We start from the raw sequence: 14802 nt of genomic DNA on the forward strand, positions 1-14802 counted from the left end.
GATTTAAGGTGACAGAGCCAGGATTTGGGGCCTGAACTTCTTGATACCCAATTCAATTTCCATTTGCATTACCCTGTCATGTCTACCCCTATGAAATGCTCTATATGATTATTTTTAATTCCTCAGTTTCTTTCTAAAAAAAAAAAAACCTGAGTTATACAACCCCCTTGCTAGTCTTTTTCACTTCTGTGTGACTTTGGATTCTTTTTTCCATCTCCCCTCTTCTGTTTCCCATCTCCCCTCTTCTGTTTCCCTGATGTTTTCAAAGGGGAGCTTCCCTGGTGGCTCAGATGAAAAGAGCCTGCCTGCAGTGCAGGAGACATGGGTTTAATCCCTGGGTAGGGAAGATCTCCTGGAGAAGGGAAGGGCTATCCACACCAGCATTCTTGCCTAGAGAATTCCACGGACAGAGGATCCTGGCAGGCTACAGTCCATGGGGTCACGAAGAGTTGGACATAACTTTGTGACTAACACTTTCTCATGATTTAGTGGTACCATTTTGTTGGACATGCTGAGGTTTAAGTAAGAGTGAAAATCAAAACTTTAACAACAGGTATGACACAGGGGTCAACCTGTCATAATACAGATTGATCATTATGTCATTCTTCTGGATTCTTGCTGCGGATCAACCCTGATTCAGTGAGATACTACAATCTTGCAAGAATCAACTATTCTGCTTTCCAGAAGCTTTGGAAATTGCATCTATTCATTTTTGCTACTGAAATAGCATATAACTAGAGTTTTCATTAATCCTTTCAGTTATCTATTTGGACCAGTATTGTTTTTTAAATAATGTTTAATGCTCATCAAAAGATATCAACTCAACCTTTTAACTTGACATAGTAAAAGATAATTGAAAACAAGTTCTGCAGTGTTTTTGTTCCCTGGATATATATGACAAATGCTAAAAGCAGAGCAAAATATGATGGATGAAGCCTTTTATAAATATCACCAATTGTGGTAGTTTAGTCACTAAGTTGTGTCCAACTCTTGTGACCCCATGGGCTAAAGCCTGCCAGGCTCCTCTGTCCATGGGATTCTCCAGGCAAGAATACTGGAGTGGGTTGCCATTTCCTTCTCCAAAATGACACCAAAATCTACCTCTTTATTCTGTTTCTCCACTTCATGAGGTCATTAGGAAACTTTGTTGTCATATCTACTGCCAAATTGGCAAAAATTGTCCATCTTTAGCATAAGAAAAGAGACAAATTGGAAAGCTGTAGTTTGATGTCATCTCTCCTAATTCTGTCCATGTACTTTTCTTCCAAATAGCAGATTACTTCATCCTGAAGTCTTGATAACCATAAATGTAATCAACTTGGCCACAAATATTTTCAAAATGAAATGCCCATTTTTTGGTTGTCTTTTTGCTTTGTTTTATATCGAGTAAAATGGAGAGAAGCAGTTGGCGATAAGTTGAAAGTTGGTGTTGTCTGGGACACTGGGTATTTCATGGTCCAGAGAAATTCACAATGAGGTGACAGAATGCTCTCTCAGACCACTGTCACTTACACCGGAACGTGATGTGCTCCTGGGGAATATTGGGAAGGCACTTGCAAAGCTATTTTAAGAGGCGTTTGAAGCTGTGAAAGGACAAGAAAGTTACAGGAGAACATGTCAGAGCCTTGTTTGTAAATACTGTATTCTCTTTATGGGTTACTGAATGGCAAAAATCAAAGGAGTGTTTTTGCCAAGAAATAAAGCTGCTTGTCTTGCCTCACTAGCAGAGAATTCCACATAAATGATGACCTTAAATTAAATGGAACATCTTAACAAAAACCTCAGGAAGTCATTTTGTGTTTTTTTTTTTTTTTCATTTTGTGTTTTATCAATATGTTTCTCCAATGTGAACTCCCAAGTAGTTGGTACTAGTGAGATTAATCACATCAGAAGACAGAGGAGACTTTGTTTTCAGAGAAATTGTATTTGAGGAGACTGAAAGCTAATTTGCCTCCAATTTTAGAAAATGTTTCATTCGTCTTCATAAAGATTCAAAGAAAAAGATTTAGATAGGGATGACAATCCTTCTTTTGGCAGATTGCACCTCTTTAATGATGGAGGAAAGGGAGATTCAGATTGGATTCCAGTGTTTTCTACCTTTGTCTGTGGAACTCCTGTGGATTTCAGAGAGGGCCGGAATACAGCTTGTTCAAAAAGATGAACATGACTGGGAATTCCCTTTGACTCCATCCTTCTCAGGAAAAAAAAGCCCAAATCCAAAGATTTTATGCTTAGTCACTCAGTTGTGTCCAGCTCTTTGTGACCCCAGGAACTGTATTCCACCAGGTTTCTCTGTCCATGGGGATTCTCCAGGCAAGAATACTGCAGTGGGTTGTCATGCCCTCCACCAGAGGATCTTCCCAAACCAGGGATTGAACCTAGGTCTTCCACAGTGCAGGTGGATTCTTTACGGTCTGAGCCACCAGGGAAGCCCGTGTGTGTGTGTGTGTGTGTGTGCATGTGTGTGTGTGTGTCTGTGTGTATATATTTACGTATGTATGTACTCATATAAAGAGAACATTATTCATATTTAAAACTGAGAAGAAAAAAATCCGTTACTCATGTCAGTTTCACTTTCATTCTATATTTAGAGCTTACTTTTCTATCTTCCTTCCATACTATCAGTGATTGCATGGGAAGTACATGTACGTGCTGTGTGAGGGACAGACACTGAAGCAGTGGTGAGCACTGTGTACTTAGTCATGTCCAACGTTTTGCAACCAGTGCTCCTCTCAAAAATGCTGGAGTGGGTTGCCATTTCCTCCTCCAAGGGATCTTCCCAATGCAGTGATCGAACTCATGTCTCTTGCATTGCCTGTATTGGCAGGCAGATTCTTTTACCACTGCACCACCTGGGAAGCCGCTGATACAGTGGTAATACGTGTTTATTCATTTATTCTTCAACATTACTGTGAAATTAGGTACAACCAGGTACTCTGCTGGCCATCTAGGATACAAAGATAAATAACCATAATCCCAGCCCTGACAAATTTTCCTTGGAGATGTGGTGAAGAACACATGATATATGGGTGCTATAATAGGGGTGTTAAGACTCCTGCAACAATAGAGGAGAAGGGTGGGACTAACTCAACTAAAGCTTGGGCTAATAGGGCATTTTAAAAGTAAGAGGTTTTTTCTGGATTGATGAGGCTTGTCTTTGCCAGCTCGGACTCCTGGAACAAACATATGTCATAGACTAGATGGCTTCAACAACAAACATTATTAAAATTGAGCACTTATTGTATATAAAGTATATTGAATATATACATTTATATAAAATGATTCTAAATATGTGTATGTAAGGTATGAAGAGAATATACTTTAGCTTATCAAGCAATGACTATCACAATAGAATAAAGAAAAAGTATCAAAATATATGAAGTACATATTGGGAGGTCAGAAAAAAATAGTGTGGATTTGAGCAAATGATCCCTTTTATTTGCGTGTTGCTTTAGCGTTCCCAAAGCTCGTCATTGCATTGTTTTAGAGCAGGGGTTTGGCGCCAAGTATAGCCTCTATCTGTTTCTGCATGGCCTCTAGCCAAGAATGATTTTTGAATTGTTAAAGCATTGTTTAAAGAAGCAGAAACATGAGCAACAGAAACCAAATGTGGCTTTCCATGTCTATAATACTTAGTGTCTGGCATTTTACAGAAAAGTCCCTTCACAGAAAAGTCCCTTCTTTTAGAAGAAGCTTCACAGACACTTGTATTGCTTCTCAAAGTGTAACTACTATGCTTCCACTTAGTTGGAACTAAGGCATAATGGCTGAAGCATAAGAACCTAATATCATGTAGTTTGCATTAAGGGAACTTGATTTGTGGCAGTGGTTCTAACTGATAAATTCTGTATTCCATTGTCCCATGTATATACACCTAGTGGATCAGATTTCTCAGCTTGTCTTTCAGAACTCATTCCATCTCTTCATCTTTGTGCTTGACTCCTACTCTCTTGAAGTCATATTTGTGGGTTATTTAATGATCATCTAAAATAAACAATACTATGTTTAAAAAAACACTTTTCAATTCACAATGAATTAAATCCTTCACCTCATTCATTTTCCTAAAAACACTAAAAGGGGGATAATTACAATTTGAGAAACTTCAAAATTAGCAATCTCAGATGATTTGTCCAGGGTGATACAGCTTGGATGAGAGTTCAGAAAGCCCAGCTGTTTTCGGGTTGTGTTTTCCATCCTTCCTCACAGAAAACCCACTACATCATTGCCTGAAGTGCCCTTGAGTGTACAAAAGTCAACTGGGAACTGGTTGTGTATAATCCTTTAGATGGATTATGTGATAAATCTTATAGAAATATAAATTAAGAATCATGGGTCCATCCTTTTCTCTTGAATTACCTCACCCTCAAAAAACAGAGAATTTGTTACAGAATTCAGAACCCCTCTAACCCTGCCTCACAGCAAGAATTCTGTCTCCCTCCTGAGGAAACCAAGTATCCACTCAGGGAAGATGAGGAAGAAGTCTCTGATGCTTGATCTCTGTGAAGCTCCTCTTTGTGAGATACTTTGGAATATACCTTTTAGATTTTACCGGGAAACATCTCACTATGACTGTCTCTATGATACATTAGAAGAAATAGATGTAGAGAAAAGTTCTGTGTCCTGAGAGGCACTTGGATGGCCTTTCTTGATTCACAGAGACAATCTTAGCCTGAGTGTCTATGGAAAGGCAATTTGAGGTAAAGATATCTATAGGATTTTTTAATCCTCTGGGGGGAACATAAGGTTTTCCCTGGGAGTCCTAAGGAGCACTCTCCAGGGCTCGTGGATATACTAGTTACCTCAGGGACAGATTAAGAAGACGAACAGTTCTAGCTCTCTTTTTCTTCCTTGGGCTTTCCAGGTGGTGCTAGTGGTAAAGAACCCTCCTGCCAGTGCAGGAGATGCAATAGACTTGGGTTCGATCCCTGGGTCAGGAAGATCCCTGGAGTGGGGAGTGGCAACCCACTCCAGCATTCTTGCCTGGAAAATCCCATGGACAAAGGAGCCTGGCAGGCTACAGTCCAAGGGATCACAAAAGAATCAGAGGAGACTGAGCACTCACTCTTCTTCCTTACCCTGGCTCTGCTGGGTGTGTTGCTTTGCCTTGCTGTATTTAAACCCCCTTCCCATGATGTCTGATAAATGTACACATTCATGCACTGGGGAGAGGAGAGATGTGAGAACCTCTGAGAACCTTCCTGGTTTAATCCTTGCTTCAGCCTAAAGCGAACAGTGGACCTCTGGTGTTGGAAGCTATGGGAATTCAGTGAGAAATATTTTAGCAGGTTTTCAGAAAGAAATTACATAGATGAGTAAGAATAACATTTTTCAAGTCACACCAATCATCGGCCCTCAATCCTCAGGGCAAAAGCTTTCTCTACTAGGGAATGAATTTTGAGAAATGAGGGATTAACTTTTCCTGCTCAGACTGTTTGTTGATGAGCCGCTTGCCTCACAGTTTTCCTTAGTTTAACTTGGGGCTAGGATCTGTTTTATTTCCTCCAATGGGAAAATCATAAGAATAGTTATTCTTGCTAATAAAGTGACTTGGGAGCTTCAAAGAAATGTTGGTGTGATTATTCCAATTTAAAGTGATGACCTATTCAAAAAAGAACTTTTTTGTCTCATGGCCCAATTTGTCTGTCCTCATTTCCCTCAGAAGTATTGATCTTGAATACTGTTAGAATATTCAATGTTAGTGGATGGATGTGTTCTGAGGAGACTAGCTAAGGGTGTGAGGTTGAATGCCCAGCCATCATCGAGTGCTGGTCCTTTGCAGGTAACTTTGAGTGCACAGGGGAACCACTCCTTTTTATGCAGAGATGATGACTTTGGAGCATTTCTAGCTCTTCTAGAGCTAAGGAAGAGAATAAGCATTACATGCCCGTTTAACATGTACTGCCTTCACATTTATTTTTGCTTCTATTGTTACATTTATAATCCTGTGTGTATGCTATGTGCTCAGTCACTCAGTCATATCCTATCTTTGTGACCCCATGTATTGTAGCCCTCAGGGCCCCTCTGTCCTTGGGATTTTCCAGGCAAGAATACTGGAGTGGGTTGCCGTTTCCTCCTCCAGGGGTTCTTTCCAACCCAAGGATCAAACCCGAATCTCCTGGATTGGTAGGCAGATAACCACTGAGCCGCTTGATCCTGTGAGGTAGTGTTATTATTGCTTTCCAGGTGAGGAATATGAGTATTTAAGAGTTTGCTCAATCTCAACTTTAGGTAATGGCGGAATTGGGAAACAAAACAGTTTTTCCAACTCAAGTACAATTTATCTTTTTTTTCCAAAATGTGACTCTCAGGACATCATCCAATTCTGCAGCTTCTTCATTTCTGTAATGGATATTACTAATATCCATACTTCTGACTTCATAATGTTATTCAAGAATCAAAATAAATACATTTGAAAGCCTTTTATGACCACTTAAAATGCTATGCAACTAAAGTGTACTAAAAGTATTATTGTTATCTCCAACTGTATTTATTTTGTTTATCTCTATAGTGCTGTTTCCAGGATGCTATTTTTTCTATGTTGAACATATTTTTAAATTATGTGTTTGTATTGTTAGACTGACTCACTCCTTTTGGACCCAGAGATATTTCACAAACATAAGGCAGACATGAGACCTTTGATATCTTCTCAATTGACTAGGACTACCCAGTGAAGCAAAATGGCCACCCACTCCAGTATTCTTGCCTGGAAAATCCCATGGACAGAGGAGCCTGGTAGGCTACAGTCCATGGGTCGCAAAGAGTCGGACACGACTGAGTGACTTCACTCACTTACCCGGTGTAGAATATGGAAAGTATATAAAGAATTCTCTCTGCCCTAACATACCTTATACATAATCAGCTGTTCCACATTGTTTTCCATCAAAGTTCAGCATGAACCTCACAATTAATTGTCCTGTAGGCCTTTTTTTTTTTTTCAACTGGAAGTCATAGGTTAAACCTGCTAAATTGTTAAAGAAATTCCCTCCAAACTAAAATAATATATTTCTAACCTTGAGGAGAGTTATGAAGTGTCTGTTTTGCACTTAAGAAAAATTTCTGCAAGTGCTGACTTGTATCCTGCTAAGATAGATTGGGAAGGAAGTAAATGAATTGTAATCTAAGGAAAGGTGTGGTCACATGTAATCAGAACCACGATATCAGCTCAATGGCCTTTATGTCACTGCCTCTAGTACAAGGAAGTGAACTGCTGGGACTGCATAGCTAAGAATAGCCAATGATATTGATCATATATTCTGAGAAAAAATAAAGGTTCTGAACTGAGTATTTTTTATGATCATTGGCTTCCTTTCAAATTCAATAATTTTTTTTTTTTTTTGCAGAATCCCAAAAGAATGTCAGTACTCAGTAGAAGATTGCCATGTTCTGCAGTAGTGAGAACTTGTGACTCAGAGGCAGAAAGATCATGAATAGAAACAGTCTGTTTATCGGGGTTGTTCTAGGGAGAAGCCTCAGAAGACTTGCCTTCATCCTGATAGCCAGAAACCATGGGCTCTCCTCTAGTTAGTAATCTTTCCAGCCTGAAGAGAGTGCGGGGTTTGCCATTCTGGCTGTGTCCACTCGAAGTAGACTACAACAGATGTCTCTCTTCAGTTATGCTGTCTGTGTTAAAGCTGTCCTTTGTTGAGTACATCTCAAGATCCAATTGTGTGTGTGTGTGTGTGTGTTTATCATTGCTGTAGTTGTTTAGTTGCTAAGCTGTTTCTGACTCTTTTGAGACCCCCCTGGACTGTAGTCTCCCAGGTTCCTCTGTTCATGGAATTTCCCAGGCAAGAATACTGGAGAGGGTTGCCATTGCCTCCTCCTGGGGATCTTTCCTGGCCCAGGAATTGAACCCTGTATTTATATGTGTGTATATATATACACACACACACTCAGTCTCCACCAAACTTCAGATAAATTTTATCTCCATTTTACAGATAAGGAAAAAGAGGTTTAGAAAAGTTGAATAACACGAACAAGGCCATAACGCCAGTAGGAGCTGGAGCTAGGATTCAAATGCGAACCCGTATCTTTGTCTCTAGGTCACACTATCATCCTAAAGGGGCAATAGTATTTAAAGAAAGGAGGTTCTTGAAAGGACACATAGAAAAAGATGAAGTGACTGAAAGTTATCACTTCAGAGACACTTTCCTTGAACTTCTACCTAGAAAAGATTTTCCTCTCAAAATTCATCCTTCTTTAGAGCACTTTTAGTGTGTAGTTTGGTGTTCTTTATTAAATTTGTAACGTAGAAAGGGATAATGAAATAAGTCCTTATGTTCCTGCCACCCAGAGTAATTTTATTTTTTTAATTGTGACAAAGTATACATTATAAGACTTACCATTTTAATCATTTTAAAGTGTACAGTTCAGTAGCATAAAGTATATTCTCATTGTTATACAATCATTACCATTATCCATCTCTAGAGATTTTTTTGCCATCCCGGACTGAAACTCTGTACCCATTTTTCTATACCTTCAACAAGCTCCTGGAAACCACTATTCTGCTTTCTCTCTTTTTTTTTTTAGGTATCATCTATATACCCATTCTCACCTGCCAACATCTCTCTTTGGATGTTTCACTAACACCTCCAAAATAAAATGTTGCTACCTCCTAAAATGTATTTTCCCTTTCCCCTGTATTTATCCACTTGTCTCCTTGTCTTTTTTACTTCAGGAAATGGCACTGCATCGACTAACTTGATAAATCTAGAAACTCAGTACTCATTGTTTTTAAAATAAACTTCTAAAAATTTAGTATAGTTTCAGAGCTAATAGAAAAGTTACAAAAATTGTACACAGAGTTCTCATATATTACCACCCCCCCCCCACACCCAGTTTTCCCTGTTGTTAAGATTTTAATTGTTGTTCAATCACTAAGTCATGTAAAAGTGGACTCTTTACCACTAAACCGTCTGGGAAGCCCATCCTAGTTGTAAGGCCACCTCTAATCCCACCAGTTATGTTTGAGTAATCTATGTTGGTAATCTGTGTTATAGAGCAATATTTCTCAAACTTTAGTATAATTATAAATCACCTGAGGGAACTTGTTAAAATGGAGGTTATGCTTCAGTAAGTAAGTTTCAGATTTCATCTTTCAAGCAAGCTCCCAGGTAATGCCAAGGCTGGTGGTCTATGCACTAAACTCTGAGCAACAAGATCACAAAAGGCCAAGGGTATCTGCTATCAACATGACTTATTATTGATATTATTAAGACTTCTCATCTGCATGAGGGAATGTCTGTGATACCTCATTTTTTTCTTCCCTCCCTCCCCTCTTTATACTCCTATTACGATCTTCAGTGGATGATCTAGAACTTCACCATCAGCTATTGGCCACACTGGTTTGTCTTTCAGTTTCTTGAACACGATATGCCCATTTCAGCTTGAAAGTTTCTGTTTAGAGATACACCATTTACTGTTTTCTTCATGTAGGACTTGCTCATAAGCATGGGAAGCATCTTCTCATTATTCAGTCTGATTGTCTGCTACTCCTTAGAAAGCCTTTCCCTGTGAATCAGTCTAAAGTAATGGCTTGATTTATAAGCAGTCTTAGTACTCTATTTTCTTCCTAGAGTTTGATGCAGTTGTTTATGTAATTTTATGTCCTTAATATCTTACTAGAAGGCAGGAGCAAGAACACTCTAGTTTACCACTGAATCATCAGGGCCTAAAACGTTATCTGCTATATAGTAGATATTAATGTTTGTTAGACAAATGCCAAGCTTGACTTTGAAAGATGAGAGGAAAGGCACATACATTGGATAATTCTTTTTTATTGCTTATTCCTTTGGGAGAATTTATTATAATTTCTGTTGGGTTTTTTTTTTTATGATTGCTAGTTATGTCATCTTTTCATTCCTGTATCTTTGGACGTTCCAGAATCGTATAGGTTCAGGGGGAAACTTGTTCATCCAGGTTTTTCTGAGGAAGGAATTCTTCATGGAGAAAAGCTTGCTGGGCCAACACACAAGTGTTGAGAGTTGTTGGAAAGGTCCTTAGCACCTCAGCCTTAGGCTTAGGTGGGAGCCTACAGTTAGGCGAGTAACAGCAGTTCTTAGTCTGATGTGTGTTTAAGACACATAATGTAAGTTAAAAAAGAGACTCACAGACTTAGGGAAGGAACTTATGGTTGCTAGGGGGAAGGGATAGTAAGGAGTTTGGGATGTGCATGTACACACTGCTGTATTTGAAATGGATAACCAACAAGGACCTACTGTATAGCACGTGGAACTCCGCTCAATGTTATGTGGCAGCCTAGATGGGAGGGGAGTTTGGGGGAGAATGGATACATGTATATGTATGGCTGAGTCTCTTAGTGCCCCTGAATCTATCACGATATTGTTAATCGGTTATACCCTGATATCAAATAAAAAGGTTCAGATTCAGACTCACCAAACTCAGATTGGGCCGTGACACATATCATTAATAGAAGACGCCAATTAATAAGATGTAATAATATTCTAATGGCAAAACACTGCCTTTAGTGTGCCACATGTTTTTTTTTAATTAATTTATTTTAATTGGAGGATAATTACTTTACAACATTATGATGGTTTTGCCAGACATCAATTGCATTGGGTAATTCTGATGATAATTTATATTTAAAGTTTTAAATTACTGTTTTCTTAAATTACTGATAGTTGGTACATTGTGCTTCATTAAATTTATCTAATGTCAGTTATCTTTCTTGCTTTGATACACGAATTGAGAATATACTTTAAGAAGATTGGACGAACAAGATTTACTTTCTGTGCCAAATAAAGGAAAATTACTGTCTAGCTCTTCAGTGATAAGATATTGATGTTGTAAGACCCCAGCTGCATTCTCATGCTTAGTGGTCCCTGAATATTAAGAATGTGCAAACCAGTAGGGAAAGATCAAGGGCAGGGGGAAGATTCATGGCATGAGCAGAATGGAGAATTAAGGGCTACACTTAAAAACAAATAAGAAAACAGACAAATCAGTGTCAGTGAGTTCATTTGTGTGTAAATCTAATAAGGCTTAAGCACCAAGATGGAGAAAAGTTGTACATATTTGAAGATATCTAAGAGTGATGCCAAGGAAGGAAAAATAATAAGGAATTTTTACCAAAGTTTTTTTTTTTTTTTTTAACATTGGAATTAGATTAGGGGTTTCTATTTCTTCTATCTTCCATCCTATGAAACAAATAAAAATCCATCGTTTGCTCTTCTCTCTTTTTAAAGATGCCAGTCCATTAACTTCCTTGAAAATTATCATTAGACTTCTGGGAAAGGTCTGCTCACCACCATGTTATAATCTTCCCTCTTATCCTCCTCCACTTTACTGACAGTTGCACCCACATTTTCCTTAACCCTGTCATCTTTCTAGCACTGATCCTTTTAGACTGGGGAGAGGTATTGCAAAGAATTGCCCCAAAGACTTTTCTGAGAATAGAGGAAGAAAAATTCCATTATGCCCCAGGGCTTCTGAAACAATCAATTATCTTAATTAAAACAATACTGTTGGTTGATTATAATGGCATTGAGTCAAGATAATGGCACAATTCTCTCTTTCCTTCTACCAGTGGGGTACCATTTAAGGCCCTGGACTTACCTTTAGGGCCCTGGACTTACCTTTAGGGCCCTGGTCTCACCAGTCAGGACAAGCTTACCAGGGTTAACTTCCCCCCTCCAGGTTCCTCCCTGATATGGTTTTAGCTTCTTCAAGAGGTTGTGCCTCACAGTCAAGCTCGTTGAAACCACTGAAGGTCGTAGCTTCTACAGCCAACCTTGAAGCCAAGCGGGTGGATCTCTCCTATCATGCAGTTTTTCATAGAATGAAGTATGGGCATTTCAAAGAAGCCTTTTACTTGCCAATAGGACCACCTCGGCTTAATTTCCAAACTCTGCTCATGCAAATAGACTACATTTTTCCCTAAGAGAAATAGGGAATGGGCTGAGGGGTAGTGTTGACCTGGAAGCTCCATCCTTCCTAAAATGAAGAAAGATGGTAGATAGGGAGGAAAGGAACTCTTGGTAGTACAATGAAGGGATTGTAATTAATGACTGATCTGGAGCACTCTTCTCCATAGATATTCCTATTTTATTCTTCACTTCTGTTGTATTTCTAGTTGTCCGCTAGTATTTTTTTCTGGCTGTGTGCTCTCTGTTCTTGAGTCTTAATTCATTCTATCTTTTCTCTTAGCCTAAAGCTATAGTCTTCCCCATGAAAAAGCCCTCTTGGTCCTTCTTGGTTCTATCATCATTGAACTCTGCTCAGCTTGGGGGTGACATTCCTTCTTGTGAATCCTTATACATAACCATAGGAGATTGCAAATTACTTTTTAATGATAAAAACAAAAGTATCTGATCTCAAAATACCCTCTCTGTTTACTCTTTATATAGGATACTAATGATAACATCATGATCATCATAATAGATATATAACAGTCCCAAAGAGTATACAGAAAATATAATGTTGGTTATCTCTCAGAAAAAAACATAGTGGACTTTCACTTTATATATTTTTGGAATTCTATTTTAATTTGTACAGTGTGTATGCATTTATTTATCAACTGGAAAAATGTTCTTAATGTTTTTAGATTATAAACAATGTGTAAGCTATTATATATTCCATAGTCGTGCAACACTTAGCTGTGACCTTCAACCAACCCCCAAGAATTCTTCAGAAAGGACAAGTATTTCTTCACTAGGGCCCGATGGTCATTGTTGTAGGGACAGAACGAAACTAACAAACTGAAGGCTGTTGAATGGGCTTTACATTTACACTTCAGCTTATTTTAAATGTTTTTTCTCCTGAGTCAGTATTCCATAACTCACAGTGCTTTGGAATATCTAGGTATCTCTCCTTATCCTAGATTGGTAAATTTTTTCTAGGCTAAGCCAAGAAAATTAGGGCAGAATATTTTACTATTATGGATTCAAATATTCCTGGGAACAATATTTTCACAATGTTAAAAAATTATACCAAATATTTTCACAATGGTGTTCTCATTTGATCTTCACAATGTGCCTGTGAGTAGAAATATAAAACTGTGTGCTTCAGATAGCATTTTTTCCAGTTTGATATAGTTTGTATATGTCCTGTAATGCATACTTACGAATATGTATAACAAAAATCTAAGCCCTAACAACTTTGCAGAACCGTCTTAAAATAAAATACAATCTGACAGCTTTCATTTTTTAGCAATTCAGCCCCCCAGTTTTTCTTCCTGGTATACACTTGGAACTACAGCCTTTTGCCTTTCATTCCATTCCCATCTCTCCCATTAGTCAAGAGTTATATGTAAAATGCAGCATTGATGGGTAAGTTCCATGAACATTTTCTGATGTTTCTGCTCTTCTAGCTATACTGTTTCTATCTATGATTCAGTTTGCATTTCTTAGTATGTATTCTCTGAAATTAAAATTAATAACTCTTAGCAAACAATTGGAGTTTTGGTCTTAATTTGCTGATTCCCCGCTGTCTCTCTCCGCTGCAATAGCAAGAGTCACCCAGTTTAAACTTCCCAACTACAATATCCTCCTCAGTCTGCCCCGGCCCCCAAAATAGCATTCCTTAGGTAAATCATTTTTTCCTTTTTTATGACACAGGACTCAAATGCCAAACAGTGTATGATGGATTAATATTCCCTTTCATTAATGCATACTATTACTGCAGTGATTCTGTCTTTGTGTTTAATGAAACACACTTGTAAACCTCATTCACACCTTTAGAAAGGAAAGAACCCAGTGAGATATTCAAGCACCTATACACAATTTATGCAGTATATTTGATGTTCAAATAAAGAATTTAATGGGAAGAAAAACATAGTTGCTATCATATAAAACATGGTTGGGTTCTAGTTGTCTTAGGAACATAAAACTCTGCTTCTGACCATGCAAATCATGAGGCGGTAGACCATCAGTGAGATCAGTTAATTTGATACACATGTCAGGGAGTTGCGGCGCAATATGTGATTTGTGACTAGTTGGAGGGACTTAGGTAGACGGTCTTGAATACAAAATTTCTGTTACTTGTTCCATTTTTCATATAGTCTAGGGCTTCAACAGTATAATAAAGACTCATCTTTCTGTTTCTTCACAGAGAATGCAGGAGGGAAATGAAAATGTATGAGCAGTGGGAAAATTACCTCTAAATCTTTCTAAAAGAAAAAAATCAACAGTAATAGTGTAACTTTTGAGAGAGAGGGTCACAGTCATCTGGGCTTCAGTCTTTTCATTTGAAAGCAAGAGGGCTGGCTGAACTAGGTGACCTTGGAAGACCTGAGATAATATTCACCAGAAAATCAGCTTCAGTTGTCTGTGGTGAAGAAAAGCCCGGCCCCACGATTCTCTGAGACACGGACATGGCTTCTCAGCGGCTATGAGAGGCTAACGCAAGTGCTGCTTTTCTCAAGTCTCATGGCTTCTCTGAATCCCCTAATCTTGCCTAGCGTCGTAATGAAATCTTCCAGTGTATCTAAAGCAACATTAATGTTCTCACTAGGAGGGATTATTTTTCCAATCAGTAGAGTGGCAGAGTGGTACTCTCAGTGAATATTATTCACTCAGTTGTAAGCCCACATAACCCAGAGAGATATAAGGCTCCAGTGCTTTTAGAGATTGTAATTCTGCCTTGCATGTGTGTGTGTTCATGTGTACACTCATATCTGTGTATCCATGGTGGTTCTAGCTAAAAATAAAAAGTACACAAGAACATCTTTAGGGTTGTGGAACCTTAAATGAAGTGGAAGAATCACCAGAGGACAGAAGATGATGCATTTAGTAAAGCAGTCCAGAACAGCTAGACTAAAGAGTGATGGAGAGTGAGTGGTGG

At 38.5% G+C, this 14802-nt stretch overlaps 1 protein-coding gene across 1 annotated transcript in view; it reads left to right on the forward strand.

The window, feature by feature from the left end:
• CHRM2 (cholinergic receptor muscarinic 2) overlaps positions 1–14802 on the forward strand; it is a 170529-nt gene that overhangs the window by 15680 nt on the left and 140047 nt on the right. The gene's annotated exons all lie outside the window — the stretch shown is intronic.

The sequence above is a fragment of the Cervus elaphus genome, chromosome 18 (assembly GCF_910594005.1).
Source record: "Cervus elaphus chromosome 18, mCerEla1.1, whole genome shotgun sequence".
NCBI classification, from domain to species: domain Eukaryota; kingdom Metazoa; phylum Chordata; class Mammalia; order Artiodactyla; family Cervidae; genus Cervus; species Cervus elaphus.